Source organism: Acipenser ruthenus, chromosome 44 (assembly GCF_902713425.1).
Source record: "Acipenser ruthenus chromosome 44, fAciRut3.2 maternal haplotype, whole genome shotgun sequence".
Lineage (NCBI taxonomy): Eukaryota > Metazoa > Chordata > Actinopteri > Acipenseriformes > Acipenseridae > Acipenser > Acipenser ruthenus.
This window is the reverse complement of record NC_081232.1, coordinates 3,444,046-3,461,650: the sequence shown is the minus strand read 5'-3', so window position 1 is coordinate 3,461,650 and position 17,605 is coordinate 3,444,046. Positions and strand designations below refer to the sequence as shown.

Here is a 17,605-nt window from a genome sequence, read left to right as displayed (position 1 = left end):
CGAGTGACTAACCGTGCATTTATTTATACTGTTTGTGCTGGGATTCAATTACTAATTAATTATTCACTTGAATCCCAGCACGTGAATTAATTCTGTGCAACCCCGTGCTCACATATTACATTTAACCAGCACGTGAAGTGATTTGTGCTCTCCTCGTGCCTAAATACAAATCTACACTTTAAATATACGTGAAACACAGACCCGTTTATATCCCGTGTACCAATCTATACACCAACATTTACCCACGCAACATACAACACAACACAAATGCACACAGGGGCGGGGCGCTTTGCCACATATACCCCCCCTTGTGCGCAGCACACATGGCCTCAACGGCCACCTCCCCCCTTAAAAATCCAGCAGTCCAGGACAAAGTCTCGGGCTGGGAAGGGAGGCTTCAGTGGGCCCATGGCTGGCCATGCTGTCAGCACCCCTGCCGGTAGTGGCACGGCTGACAGCCTGTTGGTCCCGTCCTGCAGCGAAAAAGCTGCGGGGGCAGGTGGTCCCCCGACCTCCCCCTTCTTCGTAGCCGGCAGCTCCCTCCTGTGGAGCTCCGGCCACAAGAACTCCTGCAGCGAAACTGCTGCTGGGGAAAGTGGTCTCCAGACCTCGTCCCCCTTCTTTGTAGCCGGTAGCTCCCTTTGGTGGGGCTCCGACCACAGTACTGCCGGCAGCGAAGAAGCTGCAGTGGGAGCAGGTCTCCGGACCTCCCCCACGATCTCCGGCAGCGAAACTGCTGCAGTGGGAGCAGGTCTCCGGACCTCCCCCACGATCTCCGGCAGCGAAACTGCTGCAGTGGGAGCAGGTCTCCGGACCTCCCCCACGATCTCCGGCAGCGAAACTGCTGCAGTGGGAGCAGGTCTCCTGACCTCCCCCACGATCTCCGGCAGCGAAACTGCTGCTGGGGTTGGTGGTCTCCAGACCTCCTCCCCCTTCTTCGTGGCCGACAGCTCCCCTTTCTGGGGCTACGGCCACCGTACTCCCCGTGGTGGAGGTATGGGAAGCAGAGACAGCTCCTGCTGTTCTGCTTCTGGCAGTGGCAGAGGCAGAGGCAGCTCCTCTGCTCCTGGAAGTGGCAGAGGCAGCTCCTGCTCCTCTGCTCCTGGAAGTGGCAGAGGCAGCTCCTGCTCCTTTGCTCCTGCCGGTGTAGGTGGCGGAGGCAGAGGCAGCTCCGGCTGCTCTGCTCCTGCCGATGTAGGTGGCGGAGTGTGGCGGAGTGTCCCGCCCCTATTTATTATTATTTGTATTTTTGTTTGCGGCGCGGGTAAAAGCGCCGCATCTTTAATTATTATTTAAAAACCCCGTGAGGATGCATGGCTGATCAGCTACTGATTACTTAAATAGCTGACAGTCATGCATCCTTACCAAACGTGTGCAGACTCTGGCCGGGGGATAATAAGATAATTTCCAACTAGTTAATCCCTCGGCCAGAGTATATAAACCTGCAGCTCTCTGCACTTGATGTTAGGGTGTTGGAGTAGAGAGTACGGGGAGCGGAGAGAAGGAATAATATTTAAAAAACAATTGCTAATACGTGCTGGATAATCCAGCACGGCACTTACTTGTTTGTTTATTTATTTGTTTGGCCCTCGTGCCCTTTTGTTTGTATTTTGTTTAAATATTTTGTTTGTTTGTTATTAAATACGCTGAGTGCTTTTGCACTCAGTTTCACCCGCCCATCCACTGTTTGGAGTCAGTTACTTCCTGGTCCGTGACGTCATCCACCACACCACTGCGAGCCAGACTGTCACATATGGTGTCCAGCGTGGGACAAACAACGCCTCCAACAGCCGGACCAGGACAGGAAAGTGTGTTTTTTTGTTTGTTCGTTTTTTTTTTCCCAAACTAAATAATGGGAAGAAGGAGGAAACAGCAGCAGCAGGTGCAACAGCGCGGGGCTGGTCGCAAGTCCCGCCGGGTCTCTGCTGTGCTGGACGTCTGCCTCACCTGTCTGAGGGGTGAGGAATGGTGCTTTGCCATTGGTGAGGTTGGGCATGTAGCACCCGACCAACCCCCTCCATGGCAGGTGAGGGAGGAGTCTGAATCCTGCGCACATCCTGCGCACATATGGGAGGAGGATGGCCCAGAGCAGGAACCGGAGGATGAGGGGTCGGTCCGTCCACAGCCCAAGAGGGGGGAGGCCGAGTGTCCACAGCCAATGGCTCCACTAGCAGGGGAAGAATACCTGCTGGTTTCACCTCCACCACCACCGTCCGAGGGAAAGGAGCAGGAGCTGCCTCTGCATCCTCTGAGGCGGACTGGTCCACTCTCCTCAGAGGGGATCTGGGACTGGCTGGCGGAGCCTGAGAGGGATATCGTGGACGCCCTCCCTGCTGTGATCAACCTCCTGTGGGCAAGAGATGGGGAGCGCTGGGAGGCCTGGGAACAGCAACACCACCCAGCTTCCCTCCCAGACATCGCAGCCATGGTGTTCAACTACCTGGCTGCGGATATGGGAGAGACCCTGCTGCTGCCATCTCCAGCACAAAAGGGAGAGGAGCCATCGCTACCGTCTCCACTAGCAGAGGGAGAGGAGCCATCGCTGCCGTCTCCAGCGCCAGAGGGAGAGGAGCCATCGCTGCCGTCTCCAGCGCCAGAGGGAGAGGAGCCATCGCTGCCGTCTCCAGCGCCAGAGGGAGAGGAGCCATCGCTGCCGTCTCCAGCGCCAGAGGGAGAGGAGCCATCGCTGCCGTCTCCAGCGCCAGAGGGAGAGGAGCCATCGCTGCCGTCTCCAGCGCCAGAGGGAGAGGAGCCATCGCTGCCGTCTCCAGCGCCAGAGGGAGAGGAGCCATCGCTGCCGTCTCCAGCGCCAGAGGGAGAGGAGCCATCGCTGCCGTCTCCAGCGCCAGAGGGAGAGGAGCCATCGCTGCCGTCTCCAGCGCCAGAGGGAGAGGAGCCATCGCTGCCGTCTCCAGCATCGGAGGGAGAGGAGCCATCGCTGCCGTCTCCAGCATCGGAGGGAGAGGAGCCATCGCTACCGTCTCCAGCATCAGAGGGAGAGGAGCCATCACTGCCATCTCCAGCATCAGAGGGAGAGGAGCCATCGCTACCGTCTCCAGCATCAGAGGGAGAGGAGCCATCGCTACCGTCTCCACCAGCAGAGGGAGAATGCCTGCTGGTTTCGCCTCCACAGCCTGGGGAGGAGCCCGAACGTCCTACGCCCGAGTGGGAGGAGCCCGAACGTCCTACGCCCGAGTGGGAGGAGCCCGAACGTCCTACGCCCGAGTGGGAGGAGCCCGAACGTCCTACGCCCGAGTGGGAGGAGCCCGAACGTCCTACGCCCGAGTGGGAGGAGCCCGAACGTCCTACGCCCAAGAGGGGGGAGTCGGTGCGTCCACAGCCCAAGAGGGAGGAGTCGGTGCGTCCACAGCCCAAGAGGGAGGAGTCGGTGCGTCCACAGCCCAAAGAGGGGGGAGTCGGTGCGTCCATAGCCCAAGAGGTGGAAGTCTGCGCTTCCACAGCCTTAGGACCCAAGCTGCAGTCCCAAGAGCCAGAAGGGGAGGAGTTACAGGCTCAACCCCCTGAATTTTTCTGGGGGGGAGAAGGGCAGGATGCTGATGTTCCCCAGCAGCCTCTATTTATGCTGCTGAAGGGAGCACGGCACACACCAGCCCAGCCGCCACAGCAGAGGGAGCCAGAACCGCCACAGCCTCCCTCTGAGTGGCCAGCATCCGCCCCATCGCCTCTGCCTCCACCACCACCAGGAGCAGAGCAGCAGGAGCTGCCTCTGTCTCCACCACCACCAGGAGCAGAGCAGCAGGAGCTGCTTCTGTCTCCACCATCACCAGGAGCAGAGCAGCAAGAGCTGCCTCTGCCTCCGCCACCTCCACCAGCAGAGGGTGAATGCCTGCTGGTTCCACATCCACCGTTGTGGGAGGACTGCTTGCCCCTCCCACCTCCACCAGCAGAGGGTGAATGCCTGCTGGTTCCGCCTCCACCGTCGTGGGAGGACTGCTTGCCCCTCCCACCTCCACCAGCAGAGGGTGAATGCCTGCTGGTTCTGCCTCAACCGTCGTGGGAGGACTGCTTGCCCCTCCCACCTCCACCAGCAGAGGGTGAATACCTGCTGGTTCCGCCTCAGCCGCCGTGGGAGGACTGCTTGCCACTCCCAGCTCCACCAGCAGAGGGTAAATACCTGCTGGTTCCGTCTCAGCCGCTGTGGGAGGACTGCTTTCCCCTCCCACCATTGCCATTGCCTGGGGATGGCTGTTCTGCATCGCCTGGGGCTGCCTTTTGTTCTCTACAGGACACAGGGTACGAGGGAGAAGTGGAGCTCCCGCTGCCGCCTCCATGGCCAGGGGCTCCCCTCCCGAGTTCGCCTTCCGAGGGTCCGCCGCTGCTGCCGTCGCCTTCCGAGGGTCCGCCGCTGCTGCCGTCGCCTTCCGAGGGTCCGCCGCTGCTGCCGTCGCCTTCCGAGGGTCCGCCGCTGCTGCCGTCGCCTTCCGAGGGTCCGCCGCTGCTGCCGTCGCCTTCCGAGGGTCCGCCGCTGCTGCCGTCGCCTTCCGAGGGTCCGCCGCTGCTGCCGTCGCCTTCCGAGGGTCCGCCGCTGCTGCCGTCGCCTTCCGAGGGTCCGCTGCTGCTGCCGTCGCCTGGGGTCGCCAGGGATCCTGCTTCGCCTGGGGTCGTCGAGGGTCCGGCTTCGCCTAGGGTCGCCGGGGATCCTGCTTTGCCTGGGGTCGCCAGGGATCCTGCTTCGCCTGGGGTCGTCGAGGGTCCGGCTTCACTTGGGGTCGCCAGGGATCCTGCTTCGCCTGGGGTCGCTACACGATGGCCGGAGCTCCATGAAAGGGAGCTGCCAGAAATGAAGAAAGGGGGGGAGGTCAGGAGACCAGCTTCCCCAGCCGCACTTTCGCGGCTGGAGATCATGTGGTCGGAGCCCCACGGAGGGGAACTGCCGGCCATGAAGAAGGGGGGAGAGGTCAGGAGACCAGCTCCCCCAGCCGCACTTTCGCGGCAGGATAGAGTGTGGCGGGAGCCCCGGAAGAGGGAGCTGCCGGCCACGAAGAATGGGGGGGTGCCAGAGATTCCACCATGGCCACCCCCCAGAAGTAACTTGCTTCCCCCTCTTCCGGGACTTTAAGACTGAGGGGGGAGGTGGCCGTTGGGGCCATGTGTGCTGCGCACAAGGGGGGGCATGTGTGGCGGAGTGTCCCGCCCCTATTTATTATTATTTGTATTTTTGTTTGCGGCGCGGGTAAAAGCGCCGCGTCTTTTATTATTATTTAAAAACCCCGTGAGGATGCATGGCTGATCAGCTACTGATTACTTAAATAGCTGACAGTCATGCATCCTTACCAAACGCGTGCAGACTCTGGCCGGGGGATAATAAGATAATTGCCAACTAGTTAATCCCTCGGCCAGAGTATATAAACCTGCAGCTCTCTGCACTTGATGTTGGGGTGTTGGAGTAGAGAGTACGGGGAGCGGAGAGAAGGAATAATATTTAAAAAACAATTGCTAATACGTGCTGGATAATCCAGCACGGCACTTACTTGTTTGTTTATTTATTCGTTTGGCCCTCGTGCCCTTTTGTTTGTATTTTGTTTAAATATTTTGTTTGTTTGTTATTAAATACGCTGAGTGCTTTTGCACTCAGTTTCACCCGCCCATCCACTGTTTGGAGTCAGTTACTTCCTGGTCCGTGACGTCATCCACCACACCACTGCGAGCCAGACTGTCACACGGAGGCAGAGGCAGCTCCTGCTCCTCTGCTCCTGGAAGTGGCAGAGGCAGCTCCGGCTGCTCTGCTCCTGCCGGTGAAGGTGGGAGCAGCGTGTAGTCTCCTGCCGATGGAGGTGGGAGCAGCGTGTAGTCTCCCCCTTTTTCAGGGGACTGGTGCTGCTCTGCCTCTCTTGCTGCGGACTGGTGCGGCTCTGCTTCTGAAGGGGAAACCAGCAGGCATTCTTCCTCTGCTGGTTGTGCTGGGGAAACCAGCAGGCATTCTTCCTCTGCTGGTTGTGCTGGGGAAACCAGCAGGCATTCTTCCTCTGCTGGTTGTGCTGGGGAAACCAACAGGCATTCTTCCTCTGCTGGTTGTGCTGGGGAAACCAGCAGGCATTCTTCCTCTGCTGGTTGGGCTGGGGAAACCAGCAGGCATTCTTCCTCTGCTGGTTGTGCTGGGGAAACCAGCAGGCATTTTACCTCTGCTGGTTGTGATGGGGAAACCAGCAGGCATTCTTGCTCTGCTGGTGAAGGTGGGAACAGCTGCCTCTCAGGCTTCGGATTCCCGCGGTCCCCCCGTCTGGGCGCTGGACGCTCGCGGTCCCCCCGTCTGGGCGCTGGACGCTCGCGGTCCCCCCGTCTGGGCGCTGGTTCCTCCTCTTCATACTGGGTGGGGCATATGGCTAACGTGTGCCCATAAGCCCCACAGCCAGGGCATAACTCTGCTGCGAGGTTCTTTAAAAAAACCTCCCAGCCATCATCCTCGACCTCCTCCCTTTTGGGCTGTGGACGCCCCGACTCCTCCCTTTTGGGCTGTGGACACTCGGGTTCCCCCCACTCAGGCGTAGGACGTTCGGGTTCCTCCCACTCAGGCGTAGGACGTTCGGGTTCCTCCCACTCGGGCTGTGAAGGCAAAACCAGCAGGCATTCACCCTCTGCTGGTGGAGATGGGGACAGCAGGTACTCACCCTCTGCTGGTGGAGATGGGGACAGCAGGTACTCCTCTGCTGGTGGTCCTGCTACCTGGGCTGCTGTTCCATTTATGGTTGCCTCCAGGTAGCTGAGGACAAACTCCACACCTTCCTCCAAGGTGTTTGGGGTGTGTTCCTCCTGATAGGCCTCCCATCTCTCACTGTCCATCATCCACAGGGCCCGAACGACTATGGGCAGAGCCTGGGCCTCCAGCCCAGCATTCTCTAGGAAACAGCCCCGCAGTTTGATGGCGTCTTCTGCCATTGACTTTTTTTTTTTTTTTTTTTTTTTTTTTCCAGACCCCTCCTGGTCTGACGCTTGGAGGCGCGGCTATCCCACGATGACACCACGTGTCACAAAGACGGCCAGAGTGGGTGGCGTCAGACCAGAAAAGGAATACACAGACAGTGGTTGTGATGAGCTGAGTGCAATGGCTGCACTCAGCGTTTATTAACAAAATAAAAGGTTTCAAACAGCACAAAAACAGGACACGGCACTACACGCCAAAATAAATAGACATACAAAACGGACTAACACTAAACAAACGGTGCACAGACAGACAGACAGACACGGTGAGTACAAACAAACTTATCTTTACGTTTAATGATTTTACTTATTTTAACTCTCCTCTCTCTCTCACCCGTTCTCCTCTTCCGAACACCCAACCACGAGTGACTAACCGTGCATTTATTTATACTGTTTGTGCTGGGATTCAATTACTAATTAATTATTCACTTGAATCCCAGCACGTGAATTAATTCTGTGCAACCCCGTGCTCACATATTACATTTAACCAGCACGTGAAGTGATTTGTGCTCTCCTCGTGCCTAAATACAAATCTACACTTTAAATATACGTGAAACACAGACCCGTTTATATCCCGTGTACCAATCTATACACCAACATTTACCCACGCAACATACAACACATAACACAAATGCACACAGGGGCGGGGCGCTTTGCCACAGTCCTCCACACATTTCAATTGTAAAATGTAATGCCTGCAGCACTTGATATTCCCAGGTGGTCTCCCATCCAAGTACTAACCAAGCCCAACATTGCTTAGCTTCTGAGATCAGACGAGATCTGGCTTATTCAAGGTGGTGTGGCCGCAGGCGATTGCATTTCTGCTTTCATGACTTTTATGTTTAGTGAGCTGGGGGTGATTCCTCCAAAATTTCCTTTTGTCCTCCACACATTTCAATTGTAAAATGTAATGCCTGCAACACTTGATATTCCCAGGTGATCTCCCATCCAAGTACTAACCAAGCCCAACATTGCTTAGCTTCTGAGATCAGACGAGATCAGGCTTATTCAAGGTGGTGTGGCCGCAGGCGATTGCATTTCTGCTTTCATGACTTTTATGTTTAGTGAGCTGGGGGTGATTCCTCCAAAATTTCCTTTTGTCCTCCACACATTTCAATTGTAATTACAAAAATGTAATGCCTGCAGCACTTGATATTCCCAGGTGGTCTCCCATCCAAGTACTAACCAAGCTCAACATTGCTTAGCTTCTGAGATCAGGCTTATTCAAGGTGGTGTGACCGCAGCGATTGCATTTCTGCTTTCATGACTTTTATGTTTAGTGAGCTGGGGGTGATTCCTCCAAAATTTCCTTTTGTCGTCCACACATTTCAATTGTAAAATGTAATGCCTGCAGCACTTGATATTCCGAGGTGGTCTCCCATACAAGTACTAACCAAGCCCAACATTGCTTAGATTCTGAGATCAGAACAGATCAGGCTTATTCAAGGTGGTGTGGCCGCAGGCGATTGCATTTCTGCTTTCATGACTTTTATGTTTAGTGAGCTGGGGGTGATTCCTCCAAAATTTCCTTTTGTCCTCCACATATTTCAATTGTAAAATGTAATTACAAAAATGTAATGCCTGCAGCACTTGATATTCCCAGGTGGTCTCCCATCCAAGTACTAACCAAGCCCAACATTGCTTAGCTTCTGAGATCAGACGAGATCAGGCTTATTCAAGGTGGTGTGGCCGCAGGCGATTGCATTCCTGCTTTCATGACTTTTATGTTTAGTGAGCTGGGGGTGATTCCTCCAAAATATCCATTTGTCCTCCACACATTTCAATTGTAAAATGTAATGCCTGCAGCACTTGAAATTCCAAGGTTGTCTCCCATCCAAGTACTAATCAAGCCCAACATTGCTTAGCTTCTGAGATCAGACGAGATCAGGCTTATTCAAAGTGGTGTGGCCGCAGGCGATTGCATTTCTGCTTTCATGACTTTTATGTTTAGTGAGCTGGGGGTGAGTCCTCCAAAATTTCCTTTTGTCCTCCACACATTTCAATTGTAAAATGTAATTACAAAAATGTAATGCCTGCAGCACTTGATATTCCCAGGTGGTCTCCCATCCAAGTACTAACCAAGCCCAACATTGCTTAGCTTCTGAGATCAGACAAGATCAGGCTTATTCAAGGTGGTGTGGCCGCAGGCGATTGCATTTCTGCTTTCATGACTTTTATGTTTAGTGAGCTGGGGGTGATTCCTCCAAAATTTCCTTTTGTCCTCCACACATTTCAATTGTAAAATGTAATTACAAAAATGTAATGCCTGCAGCATTTGATATTCCCAGGTGGTCTCCCATCCAAGTACTAACCAAGCCCAACATTGCTTAGCTTCTGAGATCAGACGAGATCAGGCTTATTCAAGGTGGTGTGGCCGCAGGCGGTTACATTTCTGCTTTCATGACTTTTATGTTTAGTGAGCTGGGGGTGATTCCTCCAAAATTTCCTTTTGTCGTCCACACATTTCAATTGTAAAATGTAATTACAAAAATGTAATGCCTGCAGCACTTGATATTCCCAGGTGGTCTCCCATCCAAGTACTAACCAAGCCCAACATTGCTTAGCTTCTGAGATCAGACGAGATCAGGCTTATTCAAGGTGGTGTGGCCGCAGGCGATTGCATTTCTGCTTTCATGACTTTTATGTTTAGTGAGCTGGGGGTGATTCCTCCAAAATTTCCTTTTGTCCTCCACACATTTCAATTGTAAGATGTAATGCCTGCAGCACTTGATATTCCCAGGTGGTCTCCCATCCAAGTACTAACCAAGCCCAACATTGCTTAGCTTCTGAGATCAGACGAGATCAGGCTTATTCAAGGTGGTGTGGCCGCAGGCAATTGCATTTCTGCTTTCATGACTTTTATGTTTAGTGAGCTGGGGGTGATTCCTCCAAAATTTCCTTTTGTCCTCCACACATTTCAATTGTAAAATGTAATGCCTGCAGCACTTGATATTCCCAGGTGGTCTCCCATCCAAGTACTAACCAAGCCCAACATTACTTAGCTTCTGAGATCAGACGAGATCAGACGAGATCAGGCTTATTCAAGGTGGTGTGGCCGAAGGCGATTGCCTTTCTGCTTTCATGACTTTTATGTTTAGTGAGCTGAAGGTGATTCCTCCAAAATTTCCTTTTGTCCTCCACACATTTCAATTGTAAAATGTAATTACAAAAATGTAATGCCTGCAGCACTTGATATTCCCAGGTGGTCTCCCATCCAAGTACTAACCAAGCCCAACATTGCTTAGCTTCTGAGATCAGACGAGATCAGGCTTATTCAAGGTGGTGTGGCCGCAGGCGATTGCTTTTCTGCTTTCATGACTTTTATGACTTTTATGTTTAGTGAGCTGGGGGTGATTCCTCCAAAATTTCCTTTTGTCCTCCACACATTTCAATTGTAAAATGTAATGCCTGCAGCACTTGATATTCCCAGGTGGTCTCCCATCCAAGTACTAACCAAGCCCAACATTGCTTAGCTTCTGAGATCAGACGAGATCAGGCTTATTCAAGGTGGTGTGGCCGCAGGCGATTGCAATTCTGCTTTCATGACTTTTATGTTTAGGGAGCTGGGGGTGATTCCTCAATAATTTCCTTTTGTCCTCCACACATTTCAATTGTAAAATGTAATGCCTGCAGCACTTGATATTCCCAGGTGGTCTCCCATCCAAGTACTAACCAAGCCCAACATTGCTTAGCTTCTGAGATCAGACAAGATCAGGCTTATTCAAGGTGGTGTGGCCGCAGGCGATTGCATTTCTGCTTTCATGACTTTTATGTTTAGTGAGCTGGGGGTGATTCCTCCAAAATTTCCTTTTGTCCTCCACACATTTCAATTGGAAAAATGTAATGCCTGCAGCACTTGATATTCCCAGGTGGTCTCCCATACAAGTACTAACCAAGCCCAACATTGCTTAGCTTCTGAGCTCAGACGAGATCAGGCTTATTCAAGGTGGTGTGGCCGCAGGCGATTGCATTTCTGCTTTCATGACTTTTATGTTTAGTGAGCTGGGGGTGATTCCTCCAAAATTTCCTTTTGTCCTCCACACATTTCAATTGTAAAATGTAATGCCTGCAGCACTTGATATTCCCAGGTGGTCTCCCATCCAAGTACTAACCAAGCCCAACATTGCTTAGCTTCTGAGATCAGACGAGATCAGGCTTATTCAAGGTGGTGTGGCCGCAGGCAATTGCATTTCTGCTTTCATGACTTTTATGTTTAGTGAGCTGGGGGTGATTCCTCCAAAATTTCCTTTTGTCCTCCACACATTTCAATTGTAAAATGTAATTACAAAAATGTAATGCCTGCAGCACTTGATATTCCCAGGTGGTCTCACATCCAAGTACTAACCAAACCCAACATTGCTTAGCTTCTGAGATCAGACGAGATCAGGCGTATTCAAGGTGGTGTGGCCGCAGGCGATTGCGTTTCTGCTTTCATGACTTTTATGTTTAGTGAGCTGGGGGTGATTCTTCCAAAATTTCCTTTTGTCCTCCACACATTTCAATTGTAAAATGTAATGCCTGCAGCACTTGATATTCCCAGGTGGTCTCCCATCCAAGTACTAACCAAGCCCAACATTGCTTAGCTTCTGAGATCAGACGAGATCAGGCTTATTCAAGGTGGTGTGGCCGCAGGCGATTGCATTTCTGCTTTCATGACTTTTATGTTTAGTGAGCTGGGGGTGATTCTTCCAAAATTTCCTTTTGTCCTCCACACATTTCAATTGTAAAATGTAATTACAAAAAAGTAATGCCTGCAGCACTTGATATTCCCAGGTGGTCTCCCATCCAAGTACTAACCAAGCCCAACATTGCTTAGCTTCTGAGATCAGACGAGATCAGGCGTATGCAAGGTGGTGTGTCCGCAGGCGATTGCATTTCTGCTTTTATGACTTTTATGTTTAGTGAGCTGGGGGTGATTCCTCCAAAATTTCCTTTTGTCCTCCACACATTTCAATTGTAAAATGTAATTACAAAAATGTAATGCCTGCAGCACTTGATATTCCCAGGTGGTCTCCCATCCACGTACTAACCAAGCCTAACATTGCTTAGCTTCTGAGATTAGATGAGATCAGACGAGATCAGGCTTATTCAAGGTGGTGTGGCCGCAATCGATTGCATTTCTGCTTTCATGACTTTTATGTTTAGTGAGCTGGGGGTGATTCTTCCAAAATTTCCTTTTGTCCTCCACACATTTCAATTGTAAAATGTAATTACAAAAAAGTAATGCCTGGAGCACATGATATTCCCAGGTGGTCTCCCATCCAAGTACTAACCAAGCCCAACATTGCTTAGCTTCTGAGATCAGACGAGATCAGGCTTATTCAAGGTGGTGTGGCCGCAGGCGATAGCATTTTTGCTTTCATGACTTTTATGTTTAGTGAGCTGGGGGTGATTCCTCCAAAATTTCCTTTTGTCCTCCACACATTTCAATTGTAAAATGTAATGCCTGCAGCACTTGATATTCCCAGGTGGTCTCCCATCCAAGTACTAACCAAGCTCAACATTGCTTAGCTTCTGAGATCAGGCTTATTTTTTTTTTTTTTTTTTTTTTATTTATTTATTTTTCTAACATTGTACAATATTTACAACTTGAAAACAAGGCTGTTATGTGTTTTCCTAAGAAAAATATTGTTATAGAGAATTTTTTCATCAAAATGCTCCATTTGTTTATGTTCTACACAGTAATGAAATATATATGAAATATTTTTCTTCACATAAAAAATATACAATTTTACAATATCTACTTTCATATTATGAAACTCTGCCATGTTTCTTCTCTTTAAAATTGTATACCTTGCATAACTCAAAAATAAGTTCACCGCTAGAGTGTTAACATTATCTATTTTATCAGTCAATCCAAACAAAAACATTTCCTCCCATGACAATGTATTGAGTACATTCTGCTCTGCAAATTTAAAGAACCCCTCTATTAAACCCCTCAAGTATTCCCTCAGCCCCTGCAGTTCAGTGCATTTTACAAATAGATGCAATAATCCTTCCTCTCTACTTTGACACACTGAACACAAGGCATTGTCACTTTTGTGCATTTTAAAAAGGAGCCACTTTGTAAAGATGCAATTGTGCCTCAGTTTAAAATCATTTTCTTCACATTCGGGAGATTTATAAGTCTGTCTTACATTATTCCAAATTGTACAGATTTTAAAGTTTGGAAATATTTTTTGCCAGAATTGCTCCGACGTTGGCTTTTTAAAAACCACACTCATTAACACTAAATAGAACAATTTGGTCGTACATTCAATAATGTTAAAGTATTTATTTTCCCTTTTTAGAAGAAACACAGGCAAAGAAACTCCACGTGACAGTTTGCTGTTATGTTCTTGATTAATAACCCTCACCCAACTCTCAGGGACGGCACTTTGTATTTTACTGTACTCCTTTATTATTATACTAATGGGAATATCTTCGTTCTTTTCTTTTACCAAGTCAACTATTGCCAAACTGGGTAAAAAGCCTTCTTTAAAAACGTACATAATGTCTTTAATTTTACTAACACCTGCTTCTATAAAACTCTTTTTATAAAGTGTCACACCTTGCACTTTTAACAGTGGGTTCAAAAAAAGAGGCTGCTCCAATATTTGTTCTCTGGTCTCTGGCTTAAAAGAGACATGCTGCAAGAACTCGGACCAAGCCACTAGAACTTCTTTATAAATCCAGGGAACATCCTTTACCATTGAAGGTTTAAGACACATTAATAGAATTTCTTCCCCCATTCCCAAACCCCCACAATTTGATAAGAAATGTTTCAGAAAGTGCTTCCATACACTGTTATTCGTAGGGTCTAAAAACTTTTTAACCACTTTAATTCGAAAGCTCTTTCGTTTTAGCTCAATATCTGCCAGCATTAGCCCTCCTTTACTGATTTTCCCAATGACTGTATTATAGCTGATCTTAGCAGGTTTCCCAGCCCACAGAAACCTAACCATCATGTTTTTAATCTCTTTCTCAGCCCACTGGGGGATCTCCTTAACACTCAGTAAATACCATATCCTGGAAAGAAACAGACTATTAATGACCAAGACTTTACCCTTCAGAGTCAACTCCCTGCCACTCCACAAATTCAAGATGGCCCTCATTTTGATTATCTTTTCCTGCCAGTTCTTTTCAGCCACTGACCTCTCTTCTAATCCAATATATACCCCCAAGATCTGAAGGCTTTCCTCTGCAATTTTGAAAGGTATATCTAAAAGTGTATTGCTTTTCCTTACAGGGAGAATTTCTGATTTATCAATATTGATTTTTGCCCCTGAAGCAGAACAGTAAGATGTGAACACTTCCATTATTTTTGGGATGCTGTCTAAACTCGACACTGTGAGTGTGGTGTCATCTGCATGCTGATATATAATTGATTTTTCATTACAACCAGGAATTGGGACTCCAATTATGTCTTTATTCCCTTGTATTGCCAGGCTCAGGGGTTCTGCAATTACTGAATACAGCAAAGCAGAGAGAGGACATCCCTGTCTCACTGACCTCTCCACTGGGAAGAACTCAGTCAGATTGCCATTACATTTTACCCTACTAAAAATATTGGTATAAAAAATCTTAACCCATGAGGTAAAACTATTCCCAAAACCAAATCTCTGCAGCACCTCTAATAAGTAATCATGTTCCACCCTATCAAAGGCTTTTTCCTGATCTACTTTTAAAATATAGCTTTCTTTTTGCTCCATTTTCAAGTAACTAACTACATCCCTTACCGAACATATTGTATCCGCTATATCCCTTCCTGGCACACAATAAGTTTGGGAGGAGGATATTATCTTAGGCAATACCGCTTTCAAACGATTTGTGAAAATCCTTGTTAGTGCCTTATAATCACAATTCAACAGACTTATGGGCCGATAGTTTTTTAATAAGGCTTTATCTCCTTGTTTCTTGTAGATTAAAGTAACTATCCCCATTCTCATTGTTGGACTTAAAAGACCTTTCTCTTTAACCTCTTTAAATACTTGTAATAAAATAGGGCAGATAAGATTTTTAAATTTAAGATAAAATTCCAGGGTTAACCCATCTGAACCAGGACTTTTATTAGTTGTCATATCCTGCAAGGCGTCTTCCAGTTCCTCCAACCTAATCTCCTTCTCACAACTCTCCCTGTCTTCCTCACTCACTTTAGTTGCTATAAAAGAAAGTATTTTCTCCCTCTCCTCCAAAATTGTACCTAGTTTTTTAAAAAGCCCTGTGTAAAAATTACAAACTTCTTTTAAGATTTCACCCTGTTCTTTAGTTACTTCCCCATTACTTTTAGTCAGTTCTTCTATATAGGAATCCTGTTGTCTTTGTTTTTCAAGCCCAAAAAAGAATGTAGTGCTTTTCTCTCCCTCCACCACATGTCTGGCTTTGGATCTTAGTATTGCCCCCTCACAGCGCTCGTTTTCAATTCCTTTAATTTTGTCTTGCAATTCCTCAATTCTGTTATAATTCATATCCATCAGTTCTGCTGCCTTCTCATATTCACGTTTAAGTTCTACCTGAACCTCCTGCTCATTCTTAATTTTAATTTTATTTCTATTTATCCCATATTGAATGCAGTATTTCTTTATATTGTATTTTAAATTATCCCACCATATTCGTTTTTCATTTTGAAACAATGGACACTTCATACTATCCCTAATTAATATTTCAATTCCCTTACTAAACAAATCTTCTTTCAAAAATGGATTATTAAGACACCACAACCCTGGTCCTTTATGCAACTTATTAAACAGGACTTGAAAAGAGAAAGCAGCATGATCGCTGAAAGAGGTGAATTTATAACCAATCTTCCCCAGGTAGCTAAGAAAGTTAACATGACATATTCCAAAATCTATTCTGCTTTGGTTTAATTCCTTTTGTACAAACTGTCTCCTGGAGAAATCCCTCTTTAAAGAATTTCGGCATCTCCAGAAATCAATATAATTATAATTCTCCAAATGCCTTGCCAACAAATTTCTGGAATAATCACCTTTGAAAACCATTCCTGATGCGATGTCAATAGTGCTCATAGCTACATTGAAGTCTCCCACCATAATGACATTGTCTGCTCCTAGGTGTCTCTCTAGGCCAGTAAAAAAATCAAAACGCTCCTTTTGTCATTAGGAGCATAACAATTAACCAATTCAAAACAATTATTTTTAAAATTAATTTGGATTTTTATAAATCTCCCTTCGGTATCCTTCTCTAACAAAGAAACGCTTTCCTTAAAATTATTACTAACTAATACAGCCACCCCTCTCCTATGGTTGGAATAATTACTAGTATAGATGTCCCCATTCCATAAATGCTTGAAATCATGAATAAAAACATCATCCCAGAAAGTTTCCTGCAGGCAGACAATATCATTCTTATTTACATTAATTAAAATTTTTTCAAGTTTAGCAAAATTCCTTAACCCATTTACATTAAGTGATAATATTGAGACCATTCCTGCAAAAAGAAGAAACAATTCTTTCAAAAACCTGACCATTATGCTTCCTTTTCCTGCAGAACATCAAACCCTTTTGTTTTAATCATTTTTGCAACCGTTGTTTTGCAAACCAATGTCCCAATGTCTTTCTTTTTCCTCACACACCTGGATGTTGTCGCAGGTGACGCTGAACTAGTTATTCTGTGTAGTAAAACATTGGACCTCTTTGCATGGAGGATCTCAGTAAGCTACAGTGCACGGTTCATCAACTGATTCAGATTCAGTTATGTTAAGTCTGCCAACTGATCATGTAGGGCAAGGCAACAACTGAGTGCCTGAAAATATGAATAAAAGTGAGTTTTGACCTCCTTTAGTATTCTGGATGGAAGGCATACCTTGCAAAATGACCCTGTGTGAACAAAAGGAAATATATAGAAATAATATGTACAGCTAAACGTGTCCAAGTATCTTATAGGAATGAAGTCAGACCATGGAAATCCACACCTGCGATGGAGAAACTTTGGATCAAGGGACTTGTTATGGAACCAACTAGAGCTGAACCTGGTACAGAAGTTGAATTCTGCTGGGAACGGGCAGATATGCTGGACATGTGCTGGATGATTTCAAATATGGAATGTACTTTGATATAAAAAATAATGGGTTAGAGGTTTTTTGAAGGAAGGATAAAGATAGAGTAACCTTGTATTGTCAGTAGACGTCTCCCTTGCACCATGAAATAGGTCAGTCCACTCGTTGTTTTGACAGGAAATTAATTAAGTATTTGGTAATCTGGGAATTTCTAAGAAAATATATAATAAACGATTTACTGTTTGTATATCTTATCTTCAGAAAGCGTGAAGCTTGATAAAAATGCACAATTCCGGCTAAAAAAGTGGATGTTAATCACACCTTGCCACATAGACGGCCGGAGAGGGTGGCGTCAGACCAGAGCCAGGTAATAAAACAACAAGAGAGAGGTGGAGTTTGGTTGAGCTGAGTGAATGCTTTCGCTCAGCATTTAATAAATAAACAGAACAGAAAATAAAAAGATTGTAAGACAAAAACACACAGGACACGGCACTCGTTGCCAAAACAAAAAGACAAACGAACAAACACGGTGAGTGAAAATAAACAATCATTTACTTTTTCCTTCGTTTTACTATTTAGTTTCTCCTTCTCCACACTCGTTCTCCACTCACCGAACTCCCAACCCCGAGTGAGTGAAAACATGCAGCTTTTATGCAGTTGTACCGAGAATCG

General features: G+C 47.5%; 16 non-coding genes and 5 pseudogenes across 16 annotated transcripts; all 21 read right to left on the bottom strand.

Annotated features, from left to right (window-relative positions):
* Positions 1–7,631: 7,631 nt before the first annotated feature.
* LOC131711679 (5S ribosomal RNA) lies at positions 7,632–7,750 on the bottom strand. Its single transcript, XR_009313567.1, has one exon. It is a non-coding gene; the product is annotated as a 5S ribosomal RNA (ribosomal RNA).
* A 100-nt stretch (positions 7,751–7,850) lies between these two features.
* Positions 7,851–7,969, bottom strand: LOC131712452 (5S ribosomal RNA). The gene has a single exon (XR_009314343.1). It is a non-coding gene; the product is annotated as a 5S ribosomal RNA (ribosomal RNA).
* Positions 7,970–8,076: 107 nt separating this feature from the next.
* On the bottom strand, positions 8,077–8,185 carry LOC131716548 (5S ribosomal RNA; annotated as a pseudogene).
* A 99-nt stretch (positions 8,186–8,284) lies between these two features.
* Positions 8,285–8,403, bottom strand: LOC117967362 (5S ribosomal RNA; annotated as a pseudogene).
* Positions 8,404–8,517: 114 nt separating this feature from the next.
* Positions 8,518–8,636, bottom strand: LOC131716553 (5S ribosomal RNA). Its single transcript, XR_009315451.1, has one exon. It is a non-coding gene; the product is annotated as a 5S ribosomal RNA (ribosomal RNA).
* Positions 8,637–8,736: 100 nt separating this feature from the next.
* LOC117967361 (5S ribosomal RNA) lies at positions 8,737–8,855 on the bottom strand. Its single transcript, XR_004661980.2, has one exon. It is a non-coding gene; the product is annotated as a 5S ribosomal RNA (ribosomal RNA).
* A 114-nt stretch (positions 8,856–8,969) lies between these two features.
* LOC131711815 (5S ribosomal RNA) lies at positions 8,970–9,088 on the bottom strand. Its single transcript, XR_009313704.1, has one exon. It is a non-coding gene; the product is annotated as a 5S ribosomal RNA (ribosomal RNA).
* A 114-nt stretch (positions 9,089–9,202) lies between these two features.
* LOC131712368 (5S ribosomal RNA) lies at positions 9,203–9,321 on the bottom strand. The gene has a single exon (XR_009314261.1). It is a non-coding gene; the product is annotated as a 5S ribosomal RNA (ribosomal RNA).
* A 114-nt stretch (positions 9,322–9,435) lies between these two features.
* On the bottom strand, positions 9,436–9,554 carry LOC131716543 (5S ribosomal RNA). Its single transcript, XR_009315449.1, has one exon. It is a non-coding gene; the product is annotated as a 5S ribosomal RNA (ribosomal RNA).
* A 100-nt stretch (positions 9,555–9,654) lies between these two features.
* On the bottom strand, positions 9,655–9,773 carry LOC131716532 (5S ribosomal RNA). The gene has a single exon (XR_009315448.1). It is a non-coding gene; the product is annotated as a 5S ribosomal RNA (ribosomal RNA).
* A 100-nt stretch (positions 9,774–9,873) lies between these two features.
* Positions 9,874–10,002, bottom strand: LOC131715496 (5S ribosomal RNA; annotated as a pseudogene).
* Positions 10,003–10,116: 114 nt separating this feature from the next.
* LOC131716522 (5S ribosomal RNA) lies at positions 10,117–10,235 on the bottom strand. Its single transcript, XR_009315447.1, has one exon. It is a non-coding gene; the product is annotated as a 5S ribosomal RNA (ribosomal RNA).
* A 109-nt stretch (positions 10,236–10,344) lies between these two features.
* On the bottom strand, positions 10,345–10,463 carry LOC131716511 (5S ribosomal RNA). Its single transcript, XR_009315446.1, has one exon. It is a non-coding gene; the product is annotated as a 5S ribosomal RNA (ribosomal RNA).
* Positions 10,464–10,563: 100 nt separating this feature from the next.
* LOC117419179 (5S ribosomal RNA) lies at positions 10,564–10,682 on the bottom strand. Its single transcript, XR_009313703.1, has one exon. It is a non-coding gene; the product is annotated as a 5S ribosomal RNA (ribosomal RNA).
* Positions 10,683–10,783: 101 nt separating this feature from the next.
* Positions 10,784–10,902, bottom strand: LOC117418937 (5S ribosomal RNA). The gene has a single exon (XR_004546972.2). It is a non-coding gene; the product is annotated as a 5S ribosomal RNA (ribosomal RNA).
* A 100-nt stretch (positions 10,903–11,002) lies between these two features.
* LOC131716500 (5S ribosomal RNA) lies at positions 11,003–11,121 on the bottom strand. Its single transcript, XR_009315445.1, has one exon. It is a non-coding gene; the product is annotated as a 5S ribosomal RNA (ribosomal RNA).
* Positions 11,122–11,235: 114 nt separating this feature from the next.
* On the bottom strand, positions 11,236–11,354 carry LOC117419221 (5S ribosomal RNA). Its single transcript, XR_004662056.2, has one exon. It is a non-coding gene; the product is annotated as a 5S ribosomal RNA (ribosomal RNA).
* A 100-nt stretch (positions 11,355–11,454) lies between these two features.
* Positions 11,455–11,573, bottom strand: LOC131716490 (5S ribosomal RNA). Its single transcript, XR_009315444.1, has one exon. It is a non-coding gene; the product is annotated as a 5S ribosomal RNA (ribosomal RNA).
* A 114-nt stretch (positions 11,574–11,687) lies between these two features.
* LOC117419175 (5S ribosomal RNA) lies at positions 11,688–11,806 on the bottom strand. Its single transcript, XR_004661910.2, has one exon. It is a non-coding gene; the product is annotated as a 5S ribosomal RNA (ribosomal RNA).
* Positions 11,807–11,920: 114 nt separating this feature from the next.
* Positions 11,921–12,049, bottom strand: LOC117967427 (5S ribosomal RNA; annotated as a pseudogene).
* A 114-nt stretch (positions 12,050–12,163) lies between these two features.
* On the bottom strand, positions 12,164–12,282 carry LOC117419248 (5S ribosomal RNA; annotated as a pseudogene).
* Positions 12,283–17,605: the final 5,323 nt, after the last annotated feature.